This window comes from Scyliorhinus canicula, chromosome 8 (genome assembly GCF_902713615.1).
Source record: "Scyliorhinus canicula chromosome 8, sScyCan1.1, whole genome shotgun sequence".
Classification (NCBI taxonomy): domain Eukaryota; kingdom Metazoa; phylum Chordata; class Chondrichthyes; order Carcharhiniformes; family Scyliorhinidae; genus Scyliorhinus; species Scyliorhinus canicula.
This window is the reverse complement of record NC_052153.1, coordinates 933942-950372: the sequence shown is the minus strand read 5'-3', so window position 1 is coordinate 950372 and position 16431 is coordinate 933942. Positions and strand designations below refer to the sequence as shown.

Sequence of the window (16431 nt, the reverse complement as noted above, 5' to 3'; positions counted from 1 at the left end):
AGGGATCTTTGATTATGCTGCCCGCTTTCCCCAGGCAGCGGGAGGTGTAGATGGAGTCAATGGGTGGGAGGCAGGTTTGTGTGACGGACTGGGCGGTATTCACGACTCTCTGAAGTTTCTTGCGGTCCTGGGCCGAGCAGTTGCCATACCAGGCTGTGATGCAGCCAGATAGGATGCTTTCTATGGTGCATCTGTAAAAGTTGGTAAGGGTTAATGTGGACATGCCGAATTTCCTTAGTTTCCTGAGGAAGTATACGTGCTGTTGTGCTTTCTTGGTGCTTTATATAACCGCAAAGATGACCAATCGGGTTAATTCACAATTACTGCTGAACAGGTTTGAAGTTTATACACCGTGTGTATCACCCAGAAATCACACAAGGTGATTGATTCTCTTAAAAAGATGGACAGCCCCTGTGTGTTAAAACTTTCCGTGCTGGTAGTAGAGTCGAATTTATTCCACACTATTGTTGAAAACGTAATGATTGAAATGTTTTTCAAACTTTGATATTTGGCTGGTGAGGGCTGAACATGTGCGCGAGGAGTGGATGTTTTGGGGCCTTTGGGAACGTGTTGTTGTGTGTTGTGGGCTTTGCATGTATCTAATTAATTATTTTATTGGTGGAAACGTGAATTCTCTGTTGTGTTTCGTGTTGATGTTTGCAGTCTGTTGAGCCCAGGCTTCACGGCTGGCTAATGTCATTAGTTCTAATGTCCAGGGAACATTGCATAAGGACTTGAACACATGAGAATTATCCCCATTCGTTGTTTGACAGCAACTATTTTTCCATTGAGGCACTTAATTAACTGATGACAATATAAGAAGCTATTACTTTTCAAATCAGTATCAATTTCCTTCAGCCTAACATGATTGAAGCACACGATTACAGTGAAGCAGGTCATACGTAAGCGTATTGCAGAACGATCCACTTGCTTGGGAAAAAAATATTTTCAGTTCCCTTTGTATTCCCACCATTTCAAAGTGACTTCCTCCGAATAGTTCTGTCTGTCTACGGATGGCTGTTGTGTTTACTGTCTGAAAGCTGGGAATGATCCGAGGGAATATCTCTGGGGAGACAGAACAAACACTTTCACCTTTGGTTACACTGTTGAGAAAATTTCTATTTTTGCGAAAATATATTTTATTCATAAAGTGTCTGAAAGAACATTGCGAAACATTTCAAAATGGCCATCACCGAGTGCAATGATATTGAAGTTTTCTACAAAGATCATATTGTACTCCGAGGTGCTTCAGTACAGTCAAAGGAACATTACAGAATTTCAAAATAGGCATCACAAATGGTGCAAAGGTATTTAAGTTGTCTGCACAGATTAGGTTACATTCTGCGGTGCTTCAATACAAATATGACATGTGTAATGTTCCCTGTTGACAATCAATGTGAGTCATACAGCCCGAGGGGGTTCTATACAATTCCCAGCCCCCCTCAGTTACTCTGGCTGCAAGGTCTCAGACAGCGACCTTCCCCATCGAGCCTCTGTGGTGGCTGCCCCAGGCTTTAGTGCATCTCTCCGTCATCAGTCCTGGGCTTTGGAATGTGCCAGTCTGCAACACTCGGTCAGAGAGAATCCTTTGCGCTCGAAGACCAACAGATTTTGGGCAGACCAAAGCGCGTCTTTCGCCGAGTTGCTGATCCTCTGGCAGCTCGTGACGTTTGCCTCGCTGGGAACAGCCCTTGGGAGTTGGGATTAACCGTGACAAAAATCACCTCACCTCCCTCCCGACCTTCTTTGCAAAGCACATTCCGTAAGGAGGTGGAGAACAGTCTCTTCCCCACCACAGTCACCTCCAGGGCAACATGCAGATGGGGTGAGACTCTGGGCATGTAGGAAGGATCTGACAGGAAAGGCCATTCTCACCACCAGCCAAGCTATGTCTTGGTGCTTGTTTGAAAGTTTGGGCGATGAGGCGTTCTGCCAAATGACCTTGACCGTCTGCTCAGGGAACCATCTGAGCGAATCCACCACCCTGAGCAGCCCAGGCTGTGTCGCTGTTATCGCCACCCTTCCCGTTACTGGTGATCACATTAAGACCAGTCTGCCTGGCGATTAACCATCCATGACAGAAATTCAATTCGCAAAGCTGGTTAGCTCAGAAGATTCTATTAGTGAATAAAGAACTTTATTCTATGATGTTGATGCACAAATATTGATAACCTGATTGACTCGGAGGGTGTGATTCTGTCATTGCGCCAGGAGCCATGGGTGAATCCGGCAAGACCCCCGAATCAGACTCCGCACTGGGCTGATCGTGAGTCACTCGAGTCCCTCCGCCTGGCGTGATCTAGATCTCACCCAACAGGGTGTGATAAATACCCGGGCATTGCTTACACCCGGTGCCCAGGAGTCCACGGCCGGGACCTCAACCGGGCAACGTTTGCCGTGGTTTCCACAAATGTGGACCAGGCGTTTGGCACCCGGGGGGGGGGGAGCCCGCAGCCCATTAGAGACCCCAAGGGGTCGGGCTCTGGACAGGGTGGTACCCTGGCACTCTCCCTGGGCACCTTGGCACTGCCAGCGGTCAGAGCTGGGAGAGGCCTTCCCCATGAGAGGGGGTTCCAGGGGTCACAAGAAGGTTGGGGGGGTGAAGGTTTTGGGGGTGTGAAGTTTGGGGGGTGGGTGAAGGTTGGGGGGGGTGAAGGTTGGGCGGGTGGGTGAAGGTTGGGCGGGTGGGTGAAGGTTGGTGGGGGGAGTGAAGGTTGGAGGAGGTGAAGGTTGGAGGGGGTGAAGGTTGGGGGGAGTGAAGGTTGGGGGGGGGGTGAAGGTTGGGGGAGTGAAGGTTGGGGGGGGAGTGAAGGTTGGGGGGAGTGAAGGTTGGGGGGTGAAGGTTGGGGGGGAGTGAAGGTTGGGGGGGTGAAGGTTGGGGGGGTGGGTGAAGGTTGGGGGGGAGTGAAGGTTGGGGGGGTGAAGGTTGGAGGGGGTGAAGGTTGGTGGGGGGGAGTGAAGGTTGGGGGGGTGGGTGAAGGTTGGGGGGGTGGGTGAAGATTGGTTGGGGGGGTAGTGAAGGTTGGTGGGGGGGAGTGAAGGTTGGGGGGGGTGAAGGTTGGAGGGGGTGAAGGTTGGAGGGGGTGAAGGTTGGGGGGGTGGGTGAAGGTTGGTGGGGTGGGTGAAGGTTGGTGGGGGGAGTGAAGGTTGGTGGGGGGGAGTGAAGGTTGGGGGGGTGGGTGAAGGTTGGTGAGGGGGAGTGAAGGTTGGGGGGGTGAAGGTTGGAGGTGGTGAAGGTTGGGGGGGTGAAGGTTGGAGGGGGTGAAGGTTGGGGGGGTGGGTGAAGGTTGGGGGGGTGGGTGAAGGTTGGTGGGGGGGGAGTGAAGGTTGGTGGGGGGGGAGTGAAGGTTGGTGGGGGGGAGTGAAGGTTGATGGGGGGGAGTGAAGGTTGGTGGGGGGGAGTGAAGGTTGGGGGGGGGGGGGAAGGTTGGGAGTTAAAGGGGGGCAGGGTCCAGAGAGTGGATGGGGCCTGAAAGGAGGGGAGTAGAAACTGGGGCTGCCGTTCAAAATGGCTCCCTGATCTGTGCGGAGCGGTACTGCTAGTCAGCGAGGGAAATCGACAAACGTGTGGCCTTGACGGGCGAAACTCCCCAAGGCCCCAAACACGGGCAACGTGTCGGTGAATAGCGGGTGAATCTCGGTGCTGCAGCCATCCTGGCAAACATGCCCGAAAGCAGACACCGAGTTGTGTCCACTGAGTTGTACCCGTAACCTTTTGAGGAGGAATCTATATCTTGATTGCCTCCTATATGTGAGTATTCCTGTGCATTCCTGACCCGTCTCCCTCATTCTGTAAATTTGAGACCATCCAAAACTCTGTTATCCACGTCTGAGACCCCACCCAGAAACCTCCAGCTCGCTCAGCAACATCGAGAAAAGCCTCGATTATAAAATTTTCCTCCTTGTTTCCACCTCCTCCATTCCCTCACCCCTCCCTATCTCTGTCACCTCCTCAATTCCCTCACCCCTCCCTATCTCTGTCACCTCCTCCATTCCCTCACCCCTCCCTATCGCTGTCACCTCCTCCATTCCCTCACCCCTCCCTATCGCTGTCACCTCCTCCATTCCCTCACCCCCTCCATTCCCTCACCCCTCCCTATCGCTGTCACCTCCTCCATTCCCTCACCCCCTCCATTTCCTCACCCCTCCCTATCGCTGTCACCTCCTCCATTCCCTCACCCCCTCCATTCCCTCACCCCTCCCTATCGCTGTCACCTCCTCCATTCCCTCACCCCTCCCTATCGCTGTCACCTCCTCCATTCCCTCGCCCCTCCCTATCGCTGTCACCTCCTCCATTCCCTCACCTCCTCCATTCCCTCACCCCTCCCTATCGCTGTCACCTCCTCCATTCCCTCACCCCTCCCTATCTCTGTCACCTCCTCCATTCCCTCACCCCTCCCTATCGCTGTCACCTCCTCCATTCCCTCACCCCCTCCATTCCCTCGCCCCTCCCTATCGCTGTCACCTCCTCCATTCCCTCACCCCTCCCTATCTCTGTCACCTCTTCCATTCTCTCACCCCTCCCTATCTCTGTCACCTCCTCCATTCCCTCACCCCTCCCTATCTCTGTCACCTCTTCCATTCTCTCACCCCTCCCTATCTCTGTCACCTCTTCCATTCTCTCACCCCTCCCTATCTCTGTCACCTCCTCCAGCCACAACCCTCTGGGATCTCTGCGCTCCTCCAATTCTGGCTCCTGAGCATTCCTGATTTTAATGACTCCGCCATTCATGGTTGTGCTTTCAGTTTCCCAAATCCGAAGCTCCCGAACTCCCTCCAAACTCCTCCACATTCCTACTTCCTGCTCTGGCGTTAGATGCTCCTTAAAACCCACCCTTTGACCCAGGTTCTGGTCACCTCCCTCCGAATGTGTCTCAATATCAAATTGTGCCCAAAATAATAATATGGAGCAGAATATTGTTTAGTTAACTCACATTAGATTGCGTTGCCATTCAATTTTATATTTCTAGAACTGCCAGGAAGTGTTTACATTATGAAGTGATCATAATTGAAGGTTTGCATACCTAGTCTGTTACATATTGCTTTGAGCACTGTCATCGTTATCACAATGCTCCAGATGCTGGAAGTTTGAATTAAGAGCAGAAAATGCTGGAAATCCAACAGACAGGCGACATCTGTGGAGAGAGAAACAGAGTTAATGTTTTAGGCTGATGTCCTTTCATCTGAATTACTCCTTGTCCCGGGGGGGGGGGGGGGGGGGGGGGGGTGGAGACAGTCCTCCTCGTTCCCTGTTGATCATTTCTCCCTCCTGTTCCCTCAATCTCACTCCAGCTGCTCACCATTATAGTTTTTCTGCTTTGTGTAACTCTGGTTGATTTTGTCCCATTTGTATCCAATAAATATAATGACACAACTAACCTGAACCTGGCCAAGAAAGACGTCCTTTGAATTGAACTGTTTGTTTTCCCCCTTGTTGAAGCTCGTCGATTTCCTCACAAGGTCACTTCACAAACTCTGGTCCAACTGACCACACCATCCCGTGCTCACTTCTTGAAACTGTGTGGTCTCACTGAAGTTATTGCCAAACATTCAGCTCTGAAATTGCGCATTTTCAGGATAAGAGTGTGGGATGTTTGGTTACAACGTGACAAGATTGTCTGAGAGGAATGTGCCATCTCCAATAAACACTGAAGCTGGTGCAGTGAAGCAGAGACTGAATTTATTTAAAACTCCCTGGAACATTCTAGATAAAATGCTGACATATGAGGAGTGCCTGGTGTGCCGTGCTGCCGAATGCTTGGTCCCATCTAACTGTTGGTTATTAGATATAAATACAATAAACAGCAATCGTTCCTCTCAGACCTCATGGTCACAATTTGCTTCTGGAAGAATGAGCGTGGTTAAGCGCCAGCCATTAAGCACCGAGTTATTCCAATTCCGTTTTCCAGCACTTGGTACGTAGCCTTGTCTGCTCCGGCTTCAAGTGTTCATCTCAATGCTTCTTAAATGTTGTGAGGGTTCCCGTCTCTACCACCCTTTCAGGCAGCGAGTCCCAGACTCCCACCCCCCTCGGGGTGAAAAGGTTTCCTCACATCTCTCAACTTCCTGCCCCTCACCTTAAATCTCTGCCTCCAGGTTGGGGAAAAGTACCTTCCTATCCACCCACACATAATTTTGTAAACCTCAATCAGGTCCCCCCTCAGCCTTCTCTGCTCCAGGGGAAACAATCCCAGTCTATCCAATCTCTGAAACGCTCCAGCCCAGGCACCATCCTGGTGAATATCCTCTGCACCCTCCCCAGGGCAATCACATCCCTTCTGTGGTGTGGTGACCAGGATTGTACAAACTGCTCCAGCTGGGGGGGGGTAACAAAGCAATTATAAAGATAACCATGATACTCTTGTGTTCGGTAAGGAAGCTGCAATGGGCCAACACCAGAACCATAATGGAAGCCCCGATTCCGAACCATCTCCCAGTCCGGAAGGTTACTGTCATCGTTTGGAGGATATTCTTGGTGGAACTGGGAGAAGATTTGGATTCGCAGCTTCCTTCTTTCTCAGAACATGGTGGAAAATCCATCCCAGCATCAGGTCAGGCCCAAAATCACAAAATCCTGAGAAGTTATTGGTTCACGAGGGAGAAGTGAGATATCGGAGTTTTTGACAGAGCCAGCAGTTCCCCCGAGTATCGACCATCCCATCATCATTCAATATTGAAACATCTGTGACATGTGTTTACTCACTCGTTCACACGGAGGGATATCCCCCCCCCCCCCCCCCCCCCCGCTTCTCCCTCCTCCCCCCTCCGTTACATTTTGATTATCTGAGCACCCTTTAATGTCCTGAGTTTCAGTCTGAATAAAATTGTCTTCTCTTCTGCGAATAGGTTGGGTCTCAGACAGTCTTCGCAATATTGGACGAGCCCGAGATTGTTGTAACGCCTGTTTTTGTCAGCATGGATCGTGTCTGTCTCTTTAGTGGAGACAATGAATTGCATTCCATTGGAATTGGAATTGGTTTTTGGAGCAGGCAATGAGATGGATTAAGGGCTTTCCCCGTGCAGTCTGCGCATTGGCTTTGTAACTCTGAGAAAGGAATAAAAGTTTTAATTAAATCACAATATTGGGGCAGTTTAACATTTACTGACAAAAAATATTCTTGCCACATGGATAAGGAGCTTTTACCACAATCACAGACATTCCCATAACCTCCTGGTTCCCGTGATCACATTCAGGAGAACTCCAGTGATGCGTTGGCAGTCCCTCTCGGAATTTCCCAATTTTCCCGGCAATTGCCCAGAGCTGCTGACTTCCTCTGGACAATTGCACTGGGATGGAAACCATCCGGAGAAGTTTAAATCACTAACTTCAGGCGGCTGTCAGTGTAACCCTGAGAATTACTCTGAAAGATTCAGAGGATAAAATGTCACTTCCAGCTCCAGAGTAATTGTCTGAACCCAGCCTCGCACAGTCACCCCAGCTCACCCCCAGCTCACCCCCAGCTCACCCCCAGCTCACCCCCAGCTCGCCCCCACTGTGCAACTCACCCCCAGCGAGCAGCTCACCCCCAGCTCGCCCCCACTGTGCAACTCACCCCCAGCGAGCAGCTCACCCCCAGCTCGCCCCCACCGTGCAACTCACCCCCAGCTCGCCCCCACCGTGCAGCTCGCCCCACCGTGCAGCCCACCCCCACCGTGCAGCTCGCCCCCACCGTGCAGCCCACCCCCACCGTGCAGCTCGCCCCCACCGTGCAGCCCACCCCCACCGTGCAGCTCGCCCCACCGTGCAGCCCACCCCCACCATGCAGCTCGCCCCCACCGTGCAGCTCGCCCCACCGTGCAGCCCACCCCCACCGTGCAACTCACCCCCACCGTGCAGCTCGCCCCACCGTGCAGCTCGCCCCACCGTGCAACTCACCCCCACCGTGCAGCTCGCCCCCACCGTGCAGCTCGCCCCCACCGTGCAACTCACCCCCACCGTGCAGCTCACTCCCAGCTCGCCCCCACCGTGCAGCTCACCCCCAGCTCGCCCCCACCGTGCAGCTCACCCCCAGCTCGCCCCCACCGTGTAGCTCGCCCCACCGTGCAGCTCGCCCCCACCGTGCAGCTCACCCCCAGCCCGCCCCCACCGTGCAGCTCACCCCCAGCTCGCCCCCACCGTGCAGCCCACCCCCCACCGTGCAGCCCACCCCCCACCGTGCAGCCCACCCCCACCGTGCAGCTCGCCCCCACCGTGCAGCTCGCCCCCACCGTGCAGCCCACCCCCACCGTGCAGCCCACCCCCCACCGTGCAGCCCACCCCCCACCGTGCAGCCCGCCCCCACCGTGCAGCCCACCCCCCACCGTGCAGCCCACCCCCCACCGTGCAGCCCACCCCCCACCGTGCAGCTCGCCCCACCGTGCAGCCCACCCCCCACCGTGCAGCTCGCCCCCACCGTGCAGCTCGCCCCCACCGTGCAGCCCACCCCCCACCCGTGCAGCTCGCCCCCACCGTGCAGCTCGCCCCCACCGTGCAGCTCCCCCCACCGTGCAGCCCACCCCCCACCGTGCAGCCCACCCCCCACCGTGCAGCCCACCCCCACCGTGCAGCTCCCCCCACCGTGCAGCTCACCCCCACCGTGCAGCTCACCCCCAGCTCGCCCCCACCGTGCAGCTCACCCCCAGCTCGCCCCCACCGTGCAGCTCACCCCCAGCTCGCCCCCACCGTGCAGCTCGCCCCCACCGTGCAGCCCACCCCCCACCGTGCAGCTCGCCCCCACCGTGCAGCTCGCCCCCACCATGCAGCTCGCCCCCCCCGTGCAGCTCGCCCCCACCGTGCAGCTCCCCCCACCGTGCAGCCCACCCCCACCGTGCAACTCACCCCCACCGTGCAGCTCGCCCCACCGTGCAGCTCGCCCCCACCGTGCAACTCACCCCCACCGTGCAGCTCACTCCCAGCTCGCCCCCACCGTGCAGCTCACCCCCAGCTCGCCCCCACCGTGCAGCTCACCCCCAGCTCGCCCCCACCGTGTAGCTCGCCCCCACCGTGCAGCTCGCCCCCACCGTGCAGCTCACCCCCAGCTCGCCCCCACCGTGCAGCTCACCCCCAGCTCGCCCCCCACCGTGCAGCCCACCCCGCACCGTGCAGCCCACCCCCCACCGTGCAGCCCACCCCCACCGTGCAGCTCGCCCCCACCGTGCAGCTCGCCCCCACCGTGCAGCCCACCCCCCACCGTGCAGCCCACCCCCCACCGTGCAGCCCACCCCCCACCGTGCAGCTCGCCCCCACCGTGCAGCCCACCCCCCACCGTGCAGCCCACCCCCCACCGTGCAGCCCACCCCCCACCGTGCAGCTCGCCCCCACCGTGCAGCCCACCCCCCACCGTGCAGCTCGCCCCCACCGTGCAGCTCGCCCCCACCGTGCAGCCCACCCCCCACCGTGCAGCTCGCCCCCACCGTGCAGCTCGCCCCCACCGTGCAGCTCCCCCCACCGTGCAGCCCACCCCCCACCGTGCAGCCCACCCCCACCGTGCAGCTCCCCCCACCGTGCAGCTCACCCCCACCGTGCAGCTCACCCCCACCGTGCAGCTCCCCCCACCGTGCAGCTCACCCCCAGCTCGCCCCCACCGTGCAGCTCACCCCCAGCTCGCCCCCACCGTGCAGCTCACCCCCAGCTCGCCCCCACCGTGCAGCTCGCCCCCACCGTGCAGCCCACCCCCCACCGTGCAGCTCGCCCCCACCGTGCAGCTCGCCCCCACCATGCAGCTCGCCCCCACCGTGCAGCTCGCCCCCACCGTGCAGCTCCCCCCACCGTGCAGCCCACCCCCCACCGTGTAGCCCACCCCCCGCCGTGCAGCTCACCCCCAGATCGCCCCCACCGTGCAGCTCGCCCCACCGTGCAGCTCGCCCCCACCATGCAGCTCGCCCCCACCGTGCAGCCCACCCCCCACCGTGCAGCCCACCCCCCACCGTGCAGCCCACCCCCCACCGTGTAGCCCACCCCCCCCCGTGCAGCCCACCCCCCACCGTGCAGCCCACCCCCCACCGTGCAGCCCACCCCCCACCGTGCAGCTCACCCCCACCGTGCAGCCCACCCCCCACCGTGCAGCCCACCCCCCACCGTGCAGCCCACCCCCCCACTGTGCAGCTCGCCCCCACTGTGCAGCCCACCCGCTGAATCTCCTGCCGTATAATCCAGCTGTGGGAGCTGGGACGGGTCACACACCCAGTTTAAAATTTCCGAAGTTATCACCCCCATTGAGGCCCGAGTCAGGCTTCAATTGATTGACAGGTATCTGCCTCTTCTCTAACTGGGTCAGTTCCTTATTACCCTTTAAACCAGACTACTGAAATGTTACCAATAGTTTCCCCCTCAGCTGCAGATTCTTGTCTGGGATAATGGGACAGCGTTTACAAGGTGGAGTTTGGGGCATTCATGGTCGCCCATGGGATATGACCCCTACAGACCGCCCGTACCACCCAGCGTTGAATGGATTGTCGGATCGCGCTGTCCAGACTGGGGTCCTCGCATTCGGGGCTGGCACGGTTCCGTTTTTGTTACAGGAACGCGCCAGCCGTCACGGTGGGTTCTCTCCGGCTGAATTGTCAATGGGCCGTCGCCTGCGAACATGTTTGAGTTTAGTCCCCCCCGGGCGTCGGTGGGAAAATCCGCCGGGACCAATATCAGGCCGACACTGACGCCGGTGATATTCGTCCTGACGCTCCTTCGCGGTGGGAGACCTGGTGTATGTCCAAAACTTTGACGAAGAAGCCACGTGGACACCCTTGACCCAGATGGGACCGGTCTCATATCGAGTAAGAGCACAAGGACGCGAATCGAACCGGCTTGTGGATTATCTCCATAGGAGCATCCAAGAGTCACCGGATCTGATTCCGGAGATTTTTGACCAAAACGGCCCCCAGCTCGAACTCACACCTCTGCCCCAGTTATTGGCGTTGGTTCTGGGCATATCAGACTTGGAGGACTCTGAAATGGTGGGCGAAGACCCGCTACACTCTGATTCTGGGCCACCATCAGAGCCAACGGCGTCAACGTCCCCGGCCACCGCAGCTCCTACAACCCCACCGAGATGCTCCACGTGGGAGCGCCGCTCCCCAGTTCGATACACACCAGACACCATACATTCGGCCCTCGACGGCCGTTCCCGTGCTAGGGTGCCGAAGGCAGCCAGAGACATGGACATGGCTCTATCTCCCCACTCGGGGAGGGGGTTGTTATAATTCTCAATGATATCACGGTATCAGGACTATTAGATTCCAGGTGACCTCCTGTGAAAATTACCTCCCTGGTGGTGGGCGGGGGGGGGGGCAGTAATGAAGGGACAGGATTTCCCCCTTAATTGGGGATCAGGCTTCTAGTATCAATCCCTGACTTGGGGGCAGGTCGAGGAGTGAGACCCTCCAGGGAGTGGAGAGTGTAACATCATAAACCAATACAATCTTTAATTTCTATCTGACTGGTCACAATGCTTTGGTGGATTCTACAATAAGCCTTTTTATAAATTTGTTCTCTAGGTGTGGGGGTCGCTGCCTACACCGGCATTTGTTGGCCATCCCTAATTACCCTCCAAGGTGGTGGTGAGCTGCCTCCTTGAACCGCTGCAGTCGCTGTGGTGTAGGTGCACCCACAGTGCTGTTAGGGAGGGGGGTTCCAGGATTTTGCCGTGATTTGAAGCAATTGTGTTGTTGTGGGACTGGAGTCAGGTGGAGGCCAGACGGAGGAAACAGTTTCCTTAAAGAGCATCAGTGAACAGGTTGAGTTTGTATGACCTTCTCATCAGCCGCTTCTCACGTACTTTTACTGATGGGGTTCTTAGAGCAGCTTTGTTGGCGATCGAAATGTTTTGTCTATTTACAAACTATTTGGATGGATATATCTAACTTTGCAAATACCCAGATTCCATCTGTGGCCGTCTGAATGAAATGCTCTCTGTTCGGCAGTTGGTTATTTAGAAATCCATTTGATGTAATCTGTGCTAAACCTAGGAACGGGTTTATTTAAAAGCTGGTGCTTTGGAGAAGAGCTGATACGCTGGGAATGATGTAACTGCCTGGCTGGGAGCTGCTGCAGGATACAGAGGGAATATTACAGCTGGGTTTTTAGGTCAGGCTGTTTATGGAGATGAAACTTTTCAAACGCACTGACAATGTTCTTTTGTTGTAGAACTCCCCCAGTTAGATGACCTTCTCAGTGTTGGTCATAATGAATGCCTGAATTTTCAGTCTGAATGAAGGAAAGGTAATCTTAGAATCTGGGATCACGGGAGACCATTCAGCCTGTCCGGTCCATACTGGCTCTCTGCCCAGTCCCACTCCTCCACCTTCTCTCCATCGTCCTGCCATTTACTTTTCTCTTCAGATGACGATCCTATCCTCTTGAGAGCCTCAAATGAGTCCCCTCGGGGGGGGGGGGGGGGGTTCATCGAGGTCCTGCACACTCGCTGTGTGAAAATGTTATTCCTCATTTGGCCATTGCTTCTTTTGTCAATTGCCGTAAAGCGGGATGCTCTGATTCCCCATCCTTCCACCAACAAGAACAGGTTCTCCCGGTCTACTCTATAGTGACCCCTCAAATCTCCACTCTGCCTCCTCTTCTCCAAGGAGAACTGTCCCAACTTCTCCAATACCAAAATCCCTCATCCCTGCGATTTGGGACCATTCCTAGAACATAGAACATTACAGCGCAGTACAGGCCCTTCGGCCCACGATGTTGCACCGTCCTGTGAAACCCCTCTAAAGTCCCTCTACACTATTCCCTTACCGTCCATATGCCTATCCAATGACCATTTGAATGCGTTTAGTGTTGGCGAGTCCACTACTGTTGCAGGCAGGGCATTCCACGCCCTTACTACTCTCTGAGTAAAGAACCTACCTCTGACATCTGTTCTATATCTATCTCCCCTCAATTTAAAGCTATGTCCCCTCGTGCTAGCCATCACCATCCGAGGAAAAAGGCTCTCACTGTCCACCCTATCTAATCCTCTGATCATCTTGTATGCCTCAATTAAGTCCCCTCTTAACCTTCTCTCTAACGAAAACAGCCTCGAGTCCTTCAGCCTTTCCTCATATGATCTTCCCTCCATACCAGGCAACATTCTTGTAAATCTCCTCTATACCCTTTCCAATGCTTCCACATCCTTCCTATAATGTGGCGACCAGAACTGCACACAATACTCCAAATGCGGCCGCACCAGAGTTTTGTACAACTGCAACATGACCTCATGGCTCCGGAACTCAATCCCTCTACCAATAAAAGCTAACACACCGTACGCCTTCTTAACAACCCTCTCAACCTGGGTGGCAACTTTCAGGGATGATCCTGGGAATCTTTTCTGCACTCTGTGCATTTGCATCCTTCCCAATGTGAGATACCCAGAACTGGACACCGTAGTCCCGCTAAATCTGAACCAGGTTTCTGTAATAAAGGTTTATGATAACTCCATGCTCCTATTTAGGAACCCCAGGCCTTATTCACTTTCTCGAGCTGTCCTGCCACCTTCAATGGTTTCTGCACATTTACCACGGAAACATGGAAAATAGAAGCAGGAGGAGGCCATTCAGCCCTTCGAGCCTGCTCTGCCATTCATTATGATCATGGCTGATCAGCAAGTTCAATACCCTGATCCCGCCTCCTCCCCATATCCCTCGATCCATTTAGCCCCAAGAGTTATATCTAATTCCTTCTTGTAATTACACAACATTTTGGCCTCGACTACTTTCTGTGGGAGTGAATTCTGCAAATTCACCACTCTCTGGGTGAAGAACTTTCTCCTCACCTCAGTCCTGACAGGTTTACCCCTTATCCTCAAACTATGACCCCTGGTTCTGGACTCCCCCACCATCGGGAACATTCTTTCTCAATCTACCCTGTCTAATCCTGTCAGTCCCAGATTCCCCTGCTTCTGCTCCCTCTTTAGAATTTCACCCTTTATTGTCTCTCTGCCTTTGTCTTTCCAAAATTAATCACTTCACTCTTCTGTGCATTGAATTTCCTGTGTGGTGTGGTTTACTGCACTCTCTATAACAACACCCACACTCACTGGAGGAGAGGGGGAGAGAGAAGGACTGCAAAGCCAATGTTTATATAAAGCAAGGTGAGATGGAATGCACCTCCCTTAATTTTCCTGAACACTTTTTTGAGTGACCTTTTTTTTTAGACCTGGGGTGGGATTCACCAGCGGCCGACGCCAGAATCGTGAAATGTGATTGGGCGGAGAATCGGTTGCAATGCCAAAATCACGGCGGGTGCTGATTTCACGGCAAATCTCAATTCTCCGCCACTTCGACAGCAGCATCCCTGCGTTCCGGAACCCACGTACAGTATTTGTTTCTTATATAAATTTAGTGTACCCAATTCATTTTTTCCAATGAAGGGGCAATTTAGCGTGGCCAATCCACCTACTCTGCACATCTTTGTGTTGTGGGGGCGAAACCCACACAAACACGGGGAGAATGTGCAAACTCCACACGGACAGTGACCCAGAGCCGGGATTGAACCTGCGCCACCGTGCTGCCCCCACGTACAGTAAACACCGTTTGCAAATCATTAGCGGGCCTGGCCCCTTGTATTCTCCGGGGCCCCCGTGACGCTCCGCCTCCGATGGGCCGAATTCCCGACGGTGCGGTTCACTTGTGTTTTTAAAAATCGTGAAACCGGCGTCGTGACTGCTGAGGAAGGGAGAGAGAGAGAGAGGGGATACGGAAAGTGTCCGACATCACCATCGTTTGCTGACAATTGTGTCGCTGGCCGGGGGGCTTCTGCCAGGGCCGGGGGAGTGTGACCAGGGGGTGGGCTGTGGGATCGGGGTGGACTGGCACGGAACACCATTGCCACAGCCGGGAAGGCAGCCATGCAGCTGCGCACAGCATTGACGGCCCAGGGTGAAGGGTGGCAGAGTGGTTAGCTTTAGGTGCGATTCTGATCACTCTTGGCTAAGTGTAATAATAGAATGACACAGTGCACAGCTCCTGTGAACTGGTTTGATTGAAAGTTGATGTTACAGTGGGAAGTGTACAGTGGGAAGTGTATGTCCAGATGGTGAAGGGGAAAGTTCATAACAATATCATCTATCTATCTCTCCTAGGATAAATCCAAAAGTCTAGACTTTGACAAAAAAGCATTGTGAGCATCAACATAACTCGATTCAGCAATAAAGAAATGGCACAGATTACTTACTGCGCTCCGAAATTATTATTCACCGTATAATTAATCAGTTATACAGCAATAGCATAGTTTCCTAAAGGACCTGAATCTACATCGATAGATTCTCATAACTTTGATTTTATAACATAAACATGCATAATTCTAATCAGGGTTGCTGTATTGTGTATTTAATTCAGTAATTGAGGTTGGCAGGGCTGCTTTCTCTCTATATTTGCCCTTTCTCACCCCCGGGTCTGAGACAGCTCAGTAACGCGGACGCGTTCTAATATCTATGACTTGAGTTTGACTGGGATCTGAAAAAGCAATTGGATCTTGTTATCCCATCTACTTTGTTTTATTTATGTGAAATCCCACTGATTATTTCAGATCACAGAGATAGTGGCGTTCTACCACACGCTGGTGAATGAATTAAACCAACTGTGTTAATCTTACTGGGAAACTGCAGGTAATAGATGACTAAGAACAGGGTGGTAAATTTGTATAACCCCTTCAGTAGCAGAGGGAGTGGTCACAGCTACAGTAGCAGAGGGAGTGGTCACAGCTACAGTAGCAGAGGGAGTGGTCACAGCTACAGTAGCAGAGGGAGTGGTCACAGCTACAGTAGCAGAGGGAGTGGTCACAGCTACAGTAGCAGAGGGAGTGGTCACAGCTACAGTAGCAGAGGGAGTGGTCACAGCTACAGTAGCAGAGGGAGTGGTCACAGCTACAGTAGCAGAGGGAGTGGTCACAGCTACAGTAAGAGAGGGAGTGGTCACAGCTACAGTAGCAGAGGGAGTGGTCACAGCTACAGTAGCAGAGGGAGTGGTCACAGCTACAGTAGCAGAGGGAGTGGTCACAGCTACAGTAGCAGAGGGAGTGGTCACAGCTACAGTAGCAGAGGGAGTGGTCACAGCTACAGTAGCAGAGGGAGTGGTCACAGCTACAGTAGCAGAGGGAGTGGTCACAGCTACAGTAGCAGAGGGAGTGGTCATAGCTACAGTAGCAGAGGGAGTGGTCACAGCTACAGTAGCAGAGGGAGTGGTCACAGCTACAGTAGCAGAGGGAGTGGTCACAGCTACAGTAGCAGAGGGAGTGGTCACAGCAACTGCACAATTACCTGAAAAGCCTCCAATAAGGAATTGAGAGTTTCTCTGACTTGCTTTGTGCAACTTTTATTCTAAAGTTCTCATTCTTAGGGCTGGTTTAGCACAGGGCTAAATCGCTGGCTTTGAAAGCAGACCAAGGCAGGCCAGCAGCACGGTTTAATTCCCCAACCAGCCTCCCCGAACAGGTGCCGGAATGTGGCGACTAGGGGCTTTTCACAGTAACTT

The 16431-nt window shown here is 54.4% G+C and overlaps 1 protein-coding gene and 1 long non-coding RNA gene across 2 annotated transcripts in view; one reads left to right on the top strand and one right to left on the bottom strand.

Moving 5' to 3' along the window:
* The window catches only part of LOC119970047 (endophilin-A1-like), a 182860-nt gene that overhangs the window by 61336 nt on the left and 105093 nt on the right, over window positions 1-16431 (top strand). The window lies entirely within an intron of this gene.
* On the bottom strand, window positions 182-5746 carry LOC119970048. The gene is made up of 3 exons (XR_005461533.1): window positions 5380-5746; window positions 5025-5135; window positions 182-1065 (listed from the first exon to the last, which is right to left on the bottom strand). It is a non-coding gene; the product is annotated as an uncharacterized LOC119970048 (long non-coding RNA).